The sequence below is a fragment of the Andrographis paniculata genome, unplaced genomic scaffold (genome assembly GCF_009805555.1).
Source record: "Andrographis paniculata isolate CXL003 unplaced genomic scaffold, ASM980555v1 Contig33END, whole genome shotgun sequence".
NCBI classification, from domain to species: Eukaryota; Viridiplantae; Streptophyta; class Magnoliopsida; order Lamiales; family Acanthaceae; genus Andrographis; species Andrographis paniculata.
The window spans coordinates 1,291,055-1,309,212 of NW_026137566.1; positions in this window are offsets into that span (position 1 = coordinate 1,291,055).

Consider the following 18,158-nt stretch of genomic DNA (forward strand, 5'->3'; position numbering starts at 1 on the left):
TTGTTTGGTTGATTTGGGTAGTTCCTTGTTGATTGATTCATCCAAACTTTACTAATTTGTGTATTAAGTGCGCAGTTGGAAGGATTTTACAGGTTGGAGGTCTTGAATTACGAAAAGAAAGTCAAAGAATAGTTGCGGAGCTTGGAGTGGGTAACATTCCTAACCCTGTCACATATTTTTGTGAGATTTCAGTTTTGGGGTGACTAAGTGTGGCGATTTGAGTTTGTTAAGTGGCTGTTTTTGTGCTAAGTGGCTGTTTCTGTGATAGGTGTGGCTGTTTGAGGTTATTGTGACAGTTAAAGTGTTAGTTAGAGCAGTTTGTGTAAAGCTGGTTGTGTGTTATGAAATATTAACTGCTCCTAAGTTAGTTTTCTCAAGAAACTAACCCTTGGATTAGTTACTATTCAGTTTTTTCTCTGTTCTGGAGCATTCTTATCTGGTGGATATTTTTGTTGAGATTTTATAAACAATAAATCTGTTTTTAAAGCGATCCAGTGAATCTGTTCTTAGGACCAGTAGTTTTTCTTGTGAAATTTGGCCTGTTCTTGTGTCTTTTTTTCTTAAAACAGATTGTTTTTCCTCTTCATTTTAAAAATCATGGCTAGTCAAGCATTTTTTAATATACAACCTTTTGATGGAAAATCTGATTTTGCAATTTGGAAACAAAAGATGAGAAGTGTTCTTGTAACTCAAAGATTGATAAAAGCAGTTGAACCTGATCAAGCAACAGACCTTTCTCTTGAAGAAAGGTTTGAACTTGATGAACTTGCATCTTCGTGCATTATTTTAAACCTAGCTGACCATGTAATTAGAAAAATAGGTACTTATGGTTCAGCTGAGGATTTGTGGGACAAATTAAATAACATGTATACTGAAACTTCACTTCCAAATAGGATACATTTGTTAGAACAATTCTTTAGTTTCAAATTAGATCTTTCAAAGACAATAGATGAAAATTTAGATGTTTTTTCAAAGTTAATTCAAGATATAAAACTTACAGGGGATAAAAACATAGATGATTACAGCTCTATTGTTATGTTAAATGCAATCCCTAGTACATATTCAGATGTAAAATCAGCTATAAAATATGGTAGGGATGTAATTACTCTAGATGTTGTGGTAAATGGTCTAAAAAGTAAAGAAGTGGATTTGAAACTAAGTAAAGCTAATAAACATACACATGGTGAGGTGATGCATGTTAGGGGTAGATCTCCCTTTAGACCGAATAAAAATGGCTCTTTTTCAAATAACAATAAGCAATGGAATAACTCCTACAATAGTCAATATAAGAAGAAGTCTAGGAGTAAGTCTAGGAATAGATCTCAAACCCTTTCAAAGTATGTTAAACGGTGTTTTAATTGTGGTGACACTTCACATTTCATTAGGAATTGTCCTAAGAAGAATAGAAACTTGAATAACAACAACAATAACTTTAGAAATGGAACACCCACTATTAATACCTCTTCAAATGAACAAGTAAATTTGATTTCTCATGATGATAGCTTAGGTGAAGTGTTTGCTGTTACTGCTGAATGTTCCAATGTGACTGCTTTTAATAAGAATGAATGGTTATTAGATTCAGCTTGCACCTATCACATGACTCCTTTTAAGGAATTTTTCAGTGATTATAAAACCCTTTTAAACTGTAATGTGACTATGGCTGATAATAGGGTTTGCAGTGTTAAAGGAATAGGGACTGTTGTGCTGAAATTTAAATCTGGAAATGTTTTAAAGCTGTGCAATGTGAGACATGTCCCTAATCTGTCAAATAACTTGCTTTCTTGTGCTGGTTTGTCTTCTTTAGGACTAGAAGGAAAATGGGGAATGGATTTTATGAAAATAACTAAGGGTTCTTTAGTAGTTTTCAAGGCTGATTTGAGAAATAATCTCTATATTGTGTCTGCTGTGCCTATTTGTGAATCTGATGCTTGTGTGAATGTTGTCCATGACAGCACTGAGTTGTGGCATAGGAGATTAGGTCATTTGAGTAATAGAGGATTGGAGATTTTGCATAAAACTGGTTGTTTAGGTGCTGGAAATTTCTCAAATGTGCCATTTTGTGACAATTGCATATATGGAAAGCATCATAAAGTTACTTTTCCTCAAAAACCTACTGAAAGTAGGATTTTTTCAAAAGATATCCTTGAATATCTTCACTCAGATGTGTGGGGACCAGCTAGTGAACCCACACATGGTGGTAGAAGATATTTTTTTACTATAATTGATGATTTTTCAAGGAAAGTTTGGGTATTTTTAATGAAACAAAAGTCTGATGTGTTTGAAATTTTTAAAAATTGGAAAATTTCTATTGAAAATCAAACGGGTAAGAAGATTAAGTGTTTGAGAACTGACAATGGCTTAGAATATTGCAATACTTGGTTTGATAGCTTTTGCATTGAAAATGGAATAAAGCGACATAAAACAGCCCCTTATACACCTCAACAAAATGGGGTGGCTGAGAGGATGAACCGAACTCTATTAGAAAGAGTTCGAAGCTTGCTTGCTTCCTCGGGTTTATCCAAGAGCTTTTGGGGTGAGGCTGTTCTTACAGCAGCCTATTTAATTAACAGATCACCTTCAGTGCCTTTGAAAGGTGAATGTCCTGAATTTAGGTGGAGTGGAAAGAGAATTGATTTTTCAAACCTGAAAGTATTTGGCTGTTCTGCTTTTATACGTGTTTTCAATGATAAACTTGAACCTAGGGCTGAGAAGTGTGTGTTCCTAGGGTATCCCGAGGGTGTTAAGGGATATAGGCTATGGTTAAACACTAAACCAGGTTTCAAAACTTTTGTTAGTCGAGATGTAGCATTTAATGAGAATGAAATGCCCTGTTTGAAGCAAAATCAGACTTTAAATGATGAAAATACTGCTGTTAATGGTCCTAATGATACTCAGAATGAGGTGGAGCAAAATCATTATAATTTAGCCAATTTAGAGGCTGAATTACTTGATTACAGTGCCTCAAATAGAACTGATACCAGAACAACCAGTTCTGATCCAGATTTTAATTCTGGAAATTCAGAGACTGGTCTGGAGATCAGTTCTGATGATGTTAATGAGAGAATGGAATCTGGAATTGCTGAAAATATTGATCAAAATCTGGAAAATTATCAACTTGCTAGGGATAGAGTTAGGCGAAATGTAAGACAGCCCCCTAGGTTAGATGATTTTGATGTTGATGTTATCTCCTTAGCTTATAATGTGTTTGAATCATTAGATGGTAATGAACCAAGGTCATATAGTGAAGCTATGAAATCAAAACAAAGAAATGAGTGGGTTAATGCAATGAATGAAGAAATGAAGTCTTTAAAGGAGAATAAAACCTGGATTTTGGTGCCAAAGTTAGCTAACAGTTCTGTTGTTGATTGTAAATGGCTGTACAAAGTAAAACAAGATGAAAATGGAGTTAGATTTAAAGCAAGATTAGTTGCTAAGGGGTTTACACAAAAGGAGGGAATAGATTACAATGAAATTTTTGCTCATGTTGTTAAATATTCTACTATAAGACTCATGCTTACTTTGGTTGCCTATTTTAATTGGGAATTGAAACAATTAGATGTAAAAACTGCATTTTTACATGGTGATTTGTATGAAAGGATTTACATGAAACAGCCGGAAGGCTTCTTTGATAAAACTAATCCTAATCATGTGTGTCTTTTAAAGAAATCCCTTTATGGACTGAAACAGTCCCCTAGGCAATGGAACATAAAGTTTGATGAATGCATGAAATCTTTGAAATTTAATAGAAGCAATTTTGATCATTGTTTGTATTTTAAAATAGCATGTGAGCATCCCATATTCTTGCTATTATATGTTGATGATATGTTGATTATGTGTCCTAGTTTGGAAACAATTAATCATGTAAAAGATTGTTTAAGCAAGAAGTTTGATATGAAATACCTAGGAGATGCAAAGGTAATTCTTGGTATGAATATACTTAGGAAAAGAAAAGATAACATGCTGTTTTTAAATCAGTCTTCTTACATTAAGAAAATTTTGAATAAATTCTGTATGGCTGATGCTAAACCTTCTGCTGTCCCCCTCACTTCTAATTTCATTTTATCTAAAGAGCAATGCCCAAAATCTGAAACTGATGTGAAATACATGCTGAATGTGCCTTATACTAGTGCTGTAGGTTCTATTATGTACTTGATGGTGTGCACTAGGCCTGATTTAGCATATTCTATTAGCTGTTTGAGTAGATACATGGCTAACCCGGGTGTTGAACACTGGAGTGCATTAAAGTGTGTGTTTAAATACTTAGTTGATACTATTGAAGTTGGTCTAGTATTTGGTAAACACACTAATGAGTTAAAACTGAATGGCTATGTGGATTCTAACTATGCGAATGATAGAGACTCTAGGAAGTCTACTACGTCGTATATCTTTACTTTGTGTGGTTCTTGTGTTAGTTGGAAATTCCAACTACAACATATTGTTGCCCTCTCTACGACAGAATCGGAATATGTGGCCATAACTGAAGCATTGAAGGAAGGTATGTGGTTAAAAGGTTTATTAAATGAAATAGGCTACTTGAAAAATGAAGTAACAGTTTTTTCAGATAGTCAATCTGGAATTCAGCTTTGTAAAAACCCAGTCTTTCATGATCGAACGAAACATATAGATGTTAGGTTTCATTTCATTCGTGATATAGTGTCTAAGGGTTTTTTAAAACTAGAAAAAATACCTTCTGAGTATAATCCTGCGGACATGGGAACAAAAGTTTTATCAATAACAAAATTCAATTTGTGTAAGAAAACAGTTTATATAGATACTTTTGATTAGGAGAATCTTTAAAACTTGAAGGTTTGTATCTTTTGTTGTTTAAAATTCTGTTTTCAGCATGACATATTTAATCATGTAGCTGTTTTTGTTAGTTGTGAAGCTGAGTTGTTTTTATAGTTGTTTTAAAACTTGAGAACATTAACCGTGTTAATAAGTCCGCAGGTTAAAAGACTAAATCGTTGGAGCTCGGACAGGGATGACACCCTTGAAGCACTTTCTCCAATGCCCAAAAAGGTGGAGATTTGTGATGTTTTGTGCATATTACACTTCGACCCGACCCGACCTATCGAAACCCGGATCCCGTGCCCGCGGTTCGACCCGATTGAGTGATGAATTGGAGGATGGGTTCGGTTGGCCTGAACCGCCCTGGACCGCCCTCAAACCGGTCCAAGGGGTCTGATATATATATACCCTGCTTCCCGGTTCACTGGACAGATTAATCCTCACTCCTTCACATCGCGATATTCACTCTCTGGAGCCCTAGTTTTCCCGACGAATGCTATCGATCTGTCTGGTGCATTCCGGCGAGTTTGGCCATCGAAACTTGAAGTTCATCCACCGTGGTTGTATTACAGCTTGTTCTAGAGCTGTTCTTCGGTTTGATTTCTCGATTCTATGTTTATGGGCTGTTCGTGGTGTAATTGATTGTCCGCGATGATTTAGGCTTAGAATCTTGAGATTTCTTTCGATTAGGTTGTTAATCGCGCTGATTGTGCGTTTCTGTGGATGTCGGTAGTGTTTGGGTCGAGGTTGTGTGTAAGTGTTGCTAGTCGGTTGAAATATTGGGTAAACTGAGTCCGGACTCCTTCGATTAACAAAGTATATAAAAGATTCGATGTTTCTTGTTTCGTATGTGTTCGATTAGTTGTAAACTACAAGTATTAGGTCCTAAATTTTGATTACATCTTTAAATAAATAAAAAAATTATATCAGAAGAGCTCAGCTCAATGGCAATTCCAAAGCTCGATAATGCATACTAGATTCAAGCATATCAATAAACTTCAGTTAAAATAGTTATGTGTCAAAAGTAAATGAAAACTTGTAAATTGGTGGGATGGGAGTATTAAATTAAATATTGTTCAGCTAATGTTTCATTTATGCATCATACTAATTTTTGAGGTTTTTAATAAATTATATTAATTTATTATAAAACATTAAATCAAAATATTATTTATATTAAAATTCAAATTTAAAAAATATATATATAAAATTCAAATTAAAAAAAAAATAAAAAATACAAACACAATAAATAAAAGAAATTATATTAATAGAGTATATATGTTTTGGTTGCAAGTTGATAGTTTTGTTAGAAGTTAGAACCCTAAATGTGGGCTATGATTGAACAATAGCTAATTGGACTTAAATGGGCATTCCAACTTATGGACAATATATATCTATATATATATATATATATATATATATAATACTCCCTCCGTCTCAAAAAAAATATTTTATTGGGAGTGGACAATGTGGTATAAAGTAAAAGGTAAAAGATTAAAATACTCTTATTTTTTTGAATAATTTTAAAAAATAGATTAGAATAATAATAATTATTGGTAATTTGGAAAAGTAAGAAAAAATTTATTATAAAGTGGAGACCACGTTTACTAAATAATGAAACAAGACAATTATTTTGGAACAAACGAAAATAGAAAAACAAGACAACTCTATTGGGACGGAGAGAGTATATGATTTCCAAAATACTTTAGATGATTAAATAAATATCTATTTTCAAAATATTTTAGATTATTTTTTATATTGACATCATTTTTCATATATAATATAAAAAACACATTCATTTAAAAATACATTATTGTTTGGCCTGTGTGTGATATTGTATTTTTTATTTGATATTTTATTCATTCAAAACATATATTTCGTTCGTCCTAATACAATAGTTTTATTTATCATTTTTTTTTCGTCCCAAAAAAGTAGTCTTATTTCCATAAATAATAATATTACCATAAAACTACCTCTACTTTTTCATTCTTATTATACAATTGCCACTACTTTTTACACTAATACACTCACAAGGGCAAAAAAATCTTTTATCTATACTTTTTACCAACTACCAATATAATATCAATATTTCTTAAATTTCGTGTCCAACTCAATTAAGACTATAATTTTGGGACGGAGGGAGTATAATATTCAAAAAATTTGGTATGTTTCTTTAGATGGGTTTAAAAAAAAATTTAGTTTGAATTTGGTATTAAAATAATGTATGATGAGATGCTTTGTGAGAAAAAAAAATGTATTTTTTTCGAAAAACTCAGAGTTCAAATAGTAAAAACCTAGAATTTTGAACAAAAAAAAAATACCCTTAATAACACACAATATAGATAATATATATTTTATTCATTTAAAAAATTTAACAATTAAATATAAAATATTATTTTATATATTATCAATAATATTTATTATATTTAATATTAAAAAATATATATATTCATTTATAAATATAAAGTGAGCGCACATCTAAACAAATCCTTCTTATTTGTTCTTCAACTTATTGTTGCGTTCAAGACAGATTCTCTTTTGGGTCATACGCAACACTATTTTAAAAAATAAAAACTTTGACTACATAGAAAATAATATATTCCCTCTCTCCTATATCTATATATTCATTTATTTTTTTTAGAGTTTTAGAAATATTAGTATTATATTGAGATAAAGTAAAAATAAAGGTAAAAATACTAAATTAATCATATTAGTATTGTATGATATAAAGATAATAACATTTGTGTAATACTCCCTCCGTCCCAAAAGAGTTTTCTTTGTTTTTCTATTTTGATCCGTCCCAAAATAATTGTTTTGTTTCTTTATTTAGTAACCATGGTCCCTACTTTATAACAAAATTATTCCTACTTTTTCAAACTTTCCCTAATTATTACTCTAATCATTTTTTTTCTAAAAATCATTCAAAAAGAATGGGTATTTTAGTCTTTTACATTCTATTTTATATCCATTTTTAATTAAATATTATTATTTCTTAATTCTCGTGCCAACATCCAATAAGACCTCTCTTTTGGGACGGAGGGAATATATTGTAAATTTGAATGGTATTTATAATATTAGGTAGATAGTACAATTACTAAAAAAAAATGGATACTTTGTTATGAGACGGATCAAAATGAAAAAATAAATATATTGTTAAGGAATCGAGAGTATATATATATTGTAAGAAAATCATTATCATGTATATATATACATATACAAAAATTGTTCTTGTGGGACTAATCCTTTGAGTTGTTATATTTGAGTGCTGACCTTTGTGCAAACCCCACTTCAAAATCCACCTAAAATATTTCTTTAGTGGAAGAAAAATTTATATATATATATATATATATATATAAAATGATCTATAATTTTATAATATTAACTAATGAAAAAGACAAAGTTAAATGTTTAATAAAATCATGTCGAAAAACTAATTGCAAAATATACAAGATAATTTAAAAGAAAATTAAACCAAAACAAACTTGTGTTTAGATAGAGATTTTTGAGTATTTGAATATTTTTTTCAAAAATAGTATAAATTTGGGTATTTAATGAAGTATAATATTTTGTGAAATATATATCTATATATAGATATATATGGTTGATGTGATTTTTTTTTTAAAAGAATTATCATTGATGCATAATATAAATAATAAAAAAAATGAAGAATGCTTAAAAATTGTTGAAAAAAATTCAAAGAAAAATATTTGAAAATATAACAAAATAGAGTGTTGAAATATTACGGAAACCACCTAACAAAATTGTTCGGGAGAAAAAAAAAAGTTTTGAATACAAGCTGATGTAAAAAATTAATTCAATATGAGCTGAATTAATACTAACAATTGATTGAATAGGGACAATTTAATCAATTTAAATATTTTTTTGAATCAATAATCTTAATTAAATTCAACAATGCTGAATTACTTAATTCAACATGTCATTCCATTTGAAAAAATAAAAATAAAATAATCATAGAAAAATATATTGGGAAAAAAAAAAAATGTATATGCGAGAATGAATTTAAAAAAGCAATGAAAATTATGTATTTTTATGGGTGCAATTTTTACTCATTGTATTGAACTGAAATATTTAATATTTTTATTTATTATTCAATATATAAATACTTAATATATTAAAATTTTGACATTTAATTCAATAAACTTATACCATATATCTTGGATGTTCAATAATGTACAAGTTTTCTAACAAATTTAAAAGTACAATATATTATAGTGCCACTTCAATTTTCTATAGTTTTTTTATTTTTTTTATTTTTTTTCTATAGTTTGTTGTTAGAGTCTATGCTCTTTTACTTTATTTCATTTTCTTTGACTCTTACTTTGGCATATCTCTTTGATTGGAATATATATATATATATATATTAAGTTACATAACTAAAAATACAAATTTATCTTAAATGTATGATCGAATTGATGTAGTAGACGAACTTATAATCATAAGATAATGCATTTAACACTATTTTCAGACGAAACTATCATACTCCTTCCGTCCCGTTGGAAGGGTGGCGGTTGTTTTTTGCACGTAGATTTTTTAATATTAATATTATATTAGATTGTAGTGAAAAAGACAAAAATATCCTTATGAGTATGGTGTAATATAAAAGTAATGACATTTGTGTTAATATATTTTAAATTAAAAGGGTATTTATTATGTTAAGTAGGTAGTACAATTACTAAATTAGAAAATAATAACCTTGTTTTGGGGACAGATGAAAATAGAAAATTATAACCTTTCATTGGGACGGAGAGAGCATAAGATTTGCTTAATATGGTTTATCTGACTGACGTAATTTGCAAATTATTCTCTTTATTTCCCAAATTTATTTATTTATTTAGTCTGATCGCTAAATTTAGCTTATTACTAATTTTGACAAAGTTAACATTTAACTATTATCCTTCGTTTAACATTTATTTATAACAAATGTCACTGTTTTTATTATATTCTTTCTCTTTATTTCTTTAATTTCTAACTTACTTTTCAAAAATACCTCAAACTTTTTTTTTTACTATTATCATTTTTTCAACAAAATATTCATTTTTATTAATTTTTGTGTTGAGCTCAAATATTTTAATTTTTACGGACGAAGGAAATATTACATTTGATTTAAAAATTTATTCAGTGCACACTCATAAAACTTATATCTAGTGTATTATACAAACTATACATTTCCCACCCCAAAAGTATCAATTGCAAATTCATATATATATATATATATATATATTTAAAAAAAAAAAGAAAAAAGAGAAAAGTGGTAGATGTCTATATATATATTAGAGTCAAACCATACAACTAAAATGGGACTGTGGTGAAGCACCAGTAGTTTTGTGCCAAAAGGGAATCCAATATTATAATAATAAAAAAAAATATTAATATTAATATTAATAATATGTAATAAAATGTCAAACCAACTTTTAAAAGCTAAGAAGATTACGAAAATGAAGTTCTAATTGAAAAATTGTCATGTCCTAAAATGGATGCCCTTTTCAATAAAGATAATATTCCACGACACCGACAATTAATTCTTCCTTTTAATTTACTCACTCCGTCTCAGAATTATACTTTTGATTGTACTTGAGATTTAAAGAATATTGATATTATAAGGATAATAGATAAAAAGTACATAATTTTTTGTTCTTGTATTAATGTAAAAAGTAGTGACAATTGTATAATAATAATAATGAAAGAGTAAGGATAGTTTTATAATGATACAGTTATTTATGGAAATAAAACTATTGTTTTGAAACGAACAAAAATAGTAAACAAGACTATTGTATTGATACGGGGGGTTATTATTTATGGATCGATCGAATTATTAGTTCTTCGACGGTCCCTACATAACATTCTTATTATTTTGTCCTAAATTTATTTATTTTTCTATTTTTGAATGGCATTTGAATACACTTGTTTTAGGCTTGCATAAGATTATCATGTTTATACCAATTACTTTTCTTTACATTACCAGAATTTTATTGAATTGTCTCGAAAAAATTAATTTTAGCTTCGAATTTTTTTTTGAAATTACACCCGAAGAAAAAAAACTCGTTGTCATTTATGTTGCTTCGGATTTTTCGAAGTTATTTCCAAAAACTTCAGAATTTCCGAAGCCATTTAGCATTGGGTTGGCAGGCGTCAGCTTAATAGTCTCGGAAAAATATAATTTTTTAAAAATAAATATAACGATAATTATTAATAATATATATTAATATATTATTTTTATATATTTTTATAAAATATTAAAAATTGATTATTTTTTATATTACGAAATAATTGTAAAAAATATGTTTGTTGAATTATAAATATATATCAAATAATTTTAACTAAGAAGTGAAAATAATACTCCATCTGTTCTACTTACCGTGTCCACCTTTCTATTTTCACATGTCCCACTTATTCTGTCACTTTCCTTTTTTGGAAAAGTATTATACATTTTAATCTCATTTTAAAATTTTAAATTTAAATTTTTTTAATTTTAATTATACTAATTAGTTATCTTAATCTAATTTAAAATTATTTTTATTAAATAATAATTATTTTCACTAATACATTTTTAATTATTAACTAATTATACTTCTCCTAAATTCTTGTGTCTACGGTAAATGAGACATCGTATCTGGGACGGAGGGAGTAATAAATATGACTTACAATATGATTATATTGAAAATATGGTCGTAAACATGGCCTAAAATATTACTGTGTTGAGAATATGAGCAGGAATATGTCTGTATTCAGAATAGTGCAGGGTAATCAACACTCCCGTGTTAGACTGCCTGGACGCCCAGTCACCTTCTGAATCATCCAACACGCCGTGTTTAGTCCCAATCAACTATTTTGGGATTAAAATTGATAAATTTTTATTTGAGTGAGACCAAAATTGATAAAAAAATTTTGAATGAAACCAAAATCGATAATTATGATATTGAACGGTACCAAAAATGATTTTTACTCAATCTTTTACTAAACTTAAAAATTAGTTACTAAAATAAATTTATTTTTATATATTTATTTATTTTTTTTGGATGATAATTTTCAATATCATTAAATGGGTATTACTCCCTCCGTCCACAAATTAACATCATACTTTCCTATTTGGAATGTCCAACAATTATTTTCCTCTTTCTAATTTTATACACAAAATATACTCTTTTACCCTTACTTTATTACTCATTCATTTTCTATAGACAAGATTAAGGACAAATTTGTCATTTTATAACAAAAACCTTAATTACTTAAAAATGTGTGTAAATATCAAATAAGAAATTAGAAAATAAACGGAGGGTGTATTAATTAACTATTAATATTTCTTTTTATTAAACAAAAGCTACCAAACCCTATCATCAACAACACCATTATGTAGGTAAGATTACAAATTTAGTGAGGGGTATCCACGTGGCGGTCGCTAAAGTAACTCTGACACGTGGCAGCATGTTATTCGTTGAAGAGTATATTCGATTCCCAAACTTAATGGATTAAATTGTAAAGACTAATCAGTGATCGCTTTATTGATACTAATAATTGATTAATTAATTAATTAATTAATATATCCTTTCTACCACTACTAAGAAGAGATTCCTCAAATTACTCTTCCTTAATTTATTAATTAATTAATTAAGCAGAAAAAAAATTTAGTAATTTTTTTATTTTTATTTTTAATACTTCAATTGTTCTAAACATTGTTATTTCTAAATTAAAATATTTATAATTTTTTAAAATTATATATATTATTACCATTCTAAATATTATTTAGAAAATTATTTAAAATAAAAGATAATAATAATATGGTAAAATTTTTATCAAAATTATATTGTTTAAAATATCATGTGAAAAATAAAAATAGCAAACAAAATGGAATGAACATAATGTAAATTATTATGATGAATTTACTTTCACAAAATAATCCGCATAATTTTTAATAAAAATAAATTATTTTAGTTCATAAATTATTTTTAAAGAATAAAAATAAATATTCTTATAGCACATTTATAGTTTTCAATAATTAACAACAAAAATATCATAAATTTCTACACATTAAAAAGATCATAATCTTATTTTTCTTGATTTTTGTATTTTTCTATTAATTAATATATATATATATATATATATATCATGTAACAAAATGAGACTTGAAATTGGAGAAGAAAAAGGTGAAAAAAGAAAAAACTAGATTTAATAAAATGGGGACTTTGAACAAATATCATAATGTATTCAAAGGTATATATATTTATATATTTATTTATTTAAATATATATATAAAATTATTAATATTAGTATTTTGAGAAAGACAATGACCTTTATGATTTTCTATTGAACATATATTCCATTCAAAAATTTTGGGTCATAGTATTATCAGTTTTTTCGATCATACTTATTTTTGTCAGTTCTATTAAATTGACACATAAGATGGATCCGAGTGAATACTTTTGAACCGACCCGATCGCTAATTATAATTTTTATTATAGTTAAATATTATTTGATTTTAAAATTTCTCATTTTATTATATTATAATTTGAGAAAAGTATATGTAAAAAGGGATGCTTTAACATTACCTTTTACTCAATTTGGAACTCCATTTTAAGATAAAAGAAGTTATTAAAAATTAATGTGTTGACTAATTTGGCTTTGGGTCCTCTATAAACCAATATTTTCTATTTTAGTGCCTTTCACTTTTAGGATAAACAAATAATAAAAATAATAATAAGAAGAAAATGTACATTTTAGGTTGGGATTGGACAGCCACTGAAATGTGACGGTGTGTTTATTTGTATTTTAATAATATATGCAATTTATTATTACTAGTATTTTCTTAGACCATCTCCAATCGAGAAAATTTTCCTCTATTTTTGCAGGATGGGGAGAAAAAAACTGCTTCAACTCACCCTGCAATTTTGCAGAATTCATCAGCTGGAATCAGCGGGGTGCAATTTTCTTTTTTCTTTTAATATAATTATCTATTTATTTATATAATTATCTACTTTTTTTTTAATATTATCTATTTATTCATATAGTTATCTATTTTTTTTATATTTATTTAATTTTTATTTTTTAAATATCATCAACAAAATAAAAAATTGTATTTTTTTTTTTTTTTTATATTTTTTATTTATTTTATTCTTTTTTTTATTTTGTTTTAAGCTTATATTTTATATATTTTATTTTATTTTATTTTTGTTACTTTTAATTTTATTATTTTTTATTATAATTTTGTAATTAATATTTATAGTAAAATATTTATTTATTTAATATTTATTAAAATTTATAATTAACTGATTATGGTAAAATAATTATAAATTATATATATTAAATTTAAAATATTATAATATTTATAAATATAATTTTTCGGTATAATATTTAAAATACAATTAAAAATATTATATAACTTAAATGTATAATAATAATAAAATATTAAATTTTATTAGTAATTTTAAAAATTATGTAAAATAAAATATAAAGAGAATATTTTTTAACCCTGCAAAAATGGAGGGTATGGTTGGAGAAGAGACCCTGCAAAAATAAAAATAGAGGGTATGGTTGGAGATAGGGTTACCTGAAAAAATGGAGAAATATATTGTAGACCCTGCAAAAATGGAGTTATGGGTTGGATATGGTCTTACTAATAAATATTCCTCTGGCCCAAAACTATGTGTGTTTGGCACATAATTGATATTATATGGGTAGTGGATAAAAAGTACGGGGAAAAGGACTTTTTTAAAATTGTGAGTGTATTAGTGTAAAAAGCAGTGGCAATTGTGTAATATTAATAAAAAAGTAAGGGTAGTTTTATAGTGATATGTTTATTTATGAAAAATGAGACTATTGTTTTGGAACGGACAAAAATAGTAAACAAGACTATTGTATTGGAACAGAGGGAGTATTATATTTAATTTTAATTATATTATTAAAAAATATATATTTAAAATAATACTAAATAAGGATTCTCTTTGTTAGTCAAGTTTAGTCTCAACTTTTTTTTTTTTTTTTAGTTTGTCTTTTAAATTTACTCTTATTAATTTTGGCAAACTCAACCAATCAATATTTATATGTTATTCTTCATCAACATCTATTTACCTTTTATTATATTTTTCTCATCATTTATTTAATTCTAGTTAAATTTTTAAAAATATCTGTAATTATCTTTTTACTTTTATCACTTCTTCGATATATTTTTAAATAATAAGATATATTTATATTTTTATACGAAAAAAATGATAATATACTCTTAATAATAATAATAATAATAATAATAATAATAATAATAATAATAATAACTATGATAGCAATATAGTAAAAAAAATGCTTTAGTGTTTTGTAGAGTATTACTATTAAGAAATAAATAAAATAAATTCATACATAGCTCATATCCAAGATACCACAATAATTAGATTCAACCCAAATAAATTGATGAGATTCAGGTTAAGTTTCAGGTCTTTCCGAACCCATTATCATCCCTACAATAATACTTCCTCCGTCCCACATAATTTGTCCATATTTTCTATTTTCGTCCGTCCCACATAACTTTGTCCTTTCTATTTTTGGAAATATAATTATGCACTTTAATCGCATTTTAAATTTTATAATTTTCTTATTTTTAATTAAATTATTTACTTATGTTAATCTTAATCTATAATTATTTTTACTAATACACTTCTTAATTACTTACTAATTATCCTTTATCTAAATTCTCGTATCTACACTAATAGTCCCATATTTTCTAGGACGGAGGGAGTAAATCTCTAACGATTATATCATACACATATCAACATATAGATATATACATAATAACAATAATGATACATGTAATATATATATTTTTTAATTTCATCCATATATACTTTCATATCATATTATATATATATATATATGTATGTATGTATTAGGTTACAATAATTAGGGTTTTGTGTGAAGGAAGGAGACAAGTAAGTGGTGGCGCAGAGAGCACTGCTCTAAGTTTTGTCATGTTAGAATCCGACAGCTCCTTCACTAGCTGGCCGATTTTTTGTTTCTTCGCTCCCAACCATTTCCCATATCTATATATATATGTATGTATATGTATATATATCAACACCCTACCCCCCCCTCCCCCACCCCCACCCCACCCCACACACAAGCATGAACCTCAAACTCATCAAAAGGATTGTACTTTGTGTGTGTGTTTATGTTAAGGTTGCAAGTTTTGTTTTCTTTGTAACCATGAATATATATATACATATACATACACTCATTATACTTATATATATATATATATATACATACGAGAATTGTTACGATACTGATTAGAGATTAATAAGTATTGTACTGACAGTATATAAAATACATATTATTATTACATGGCTTAAATTAACATACAGAAATCAATGGTAGTATATGCTGTGTGAATCATTGTTATATATTATTATCAATTCATTTATTCTACTTATGTTATGCTACTTTTGTCCGGCTCTAAGGGTCTCATTTGTTTTTTTGTGTGTTAGATCTTTAAATATTAATTATTATATCAAAACATAGTACAAATTAAGAAAAAATTGCAAAAATACTTCAATTAGTGTCTTATAATACTAATAGAATGACATTTGTACAAAAAAATTATACAAATATTAGGAAACTTTGGTGTGTTTGTTTGGGGATTTGGATTTTGGATTAGGATTTGAATAGTAAAAAATTTTGAATTTTAATAGTTGTATGATGTGATATTTTGAATATAAAATTGATTTTTAGTATAATATGAAAAATAAAAAATATGTTTTTGATTTGATATTTTTGGAGGGAAAAATTTGTATGAATAGTAGAAATTCACCCAAATCTTTCAAACAAATACACCCTTAATATTAAATATAATGATGCAAAAGGTAAATGTGACTCTTAGAGCCGGACGGATAAAGTAGTACATGTGTTGTACTAAATGGTGACAATAAGCATTGTAATAGACGTAATGTATGTATGTATATATATATATATCGAGTGTGGATTGTAAGAATTTGGAGTGCCCTTAGCAATTACGGCATCCTTTGTCGAATTCGGATAGCGAATCACATGATGATGCTAACATCAACAATGGTCGTACCATACCAGGTGTGATTTCAACCGTTAATTAATTATTTTTTAAGAAAAATATAAGATAATTATATATGTAATTTCGAGATGATGCTCGACTAAATTGAAATTCAAATTATTTAATTAATTAATTGAATTTTGAATTTAAGGATTATATGATGTTATTGTAGATTTGGGATGTTTCTTCGAAAATGTATAATTAAATATGTTGAACCGTGTAAAAGAAAAAACAACTATCGAATGTTAATTTAGCATAATAATTTATTGAATCACGTAACGAAATTTATTAAATCAAGAAATTGTAAGTGTCATTACAAACCCTATATTGGAAAAAATTTCTATATATGTGCATGGTCCCGTTTTTGGAAAATATTCTTTGATTCAAGGAAAGCTAATAGTTTCGTTAAATTAATGCTTTTTAAACATCCAACTTGAGAAAAATAAAAAAAAATAATAATATAACTAGAGAATAAAAGATATGTTTATTTGAAGTATAATTTTAGTTATTTTATTATGTAATCATCACTATTTTTTTTATAAGATTCATATATATTATTTTTTTTTAATAAAATATTATATTTAAATAACTATTAAAATTTGAAAAATACAACTCCACAATACATTTATTTTTTAAAAAATAAATTAAACATAAAACCCACATTTCTTTAATTTGCATCACCTTTTACTAAATTTGGCAATATTCTCATCAAAAAGTGCATAAATTTCTGTGGCAGACGAAATGTGATTGTACTAAATTAATAAAGAAATGAAAAGGATAAAGCTCCCTGATTGTATTAATTAATTTATTTTTCCAAAAAAATATTATCTACCAAAAATAAATAATTATAAATCATGAACTGGAAAGCACCAAAAATATTTAATATTGCAATAGTTTAATTTTTTGAAATTAAATAATAGAGAAGAAAATTTTGGTGGAATCCAATTTTCCAATTATGGAAGAGAATGTTATGACCTAATTGTTTTACACTCTACTTGCAATAAGTATATTTTACTAATTAAAATATTTATGATCAATAAATAATTTTTCTTATTTCTTAAATATAAGTTAATAATATTTATAAAATATCTTATTATTTTAAAGTAGAAAATATAAAAAAAAAAAAAAAAACCCTTCTTATAGTATATAATGTATTAATACAAAAATTGTGGAGCACTTACAATATAAGGGCATTTTAGACTCTATTTTATATCAAGATTTTTACAATTTAAAAATAATGGTAATAAAATTACTAAATATTTAATTTGATTTAAATGCATCATTATAAATTAATTTTTGGTTCAATATT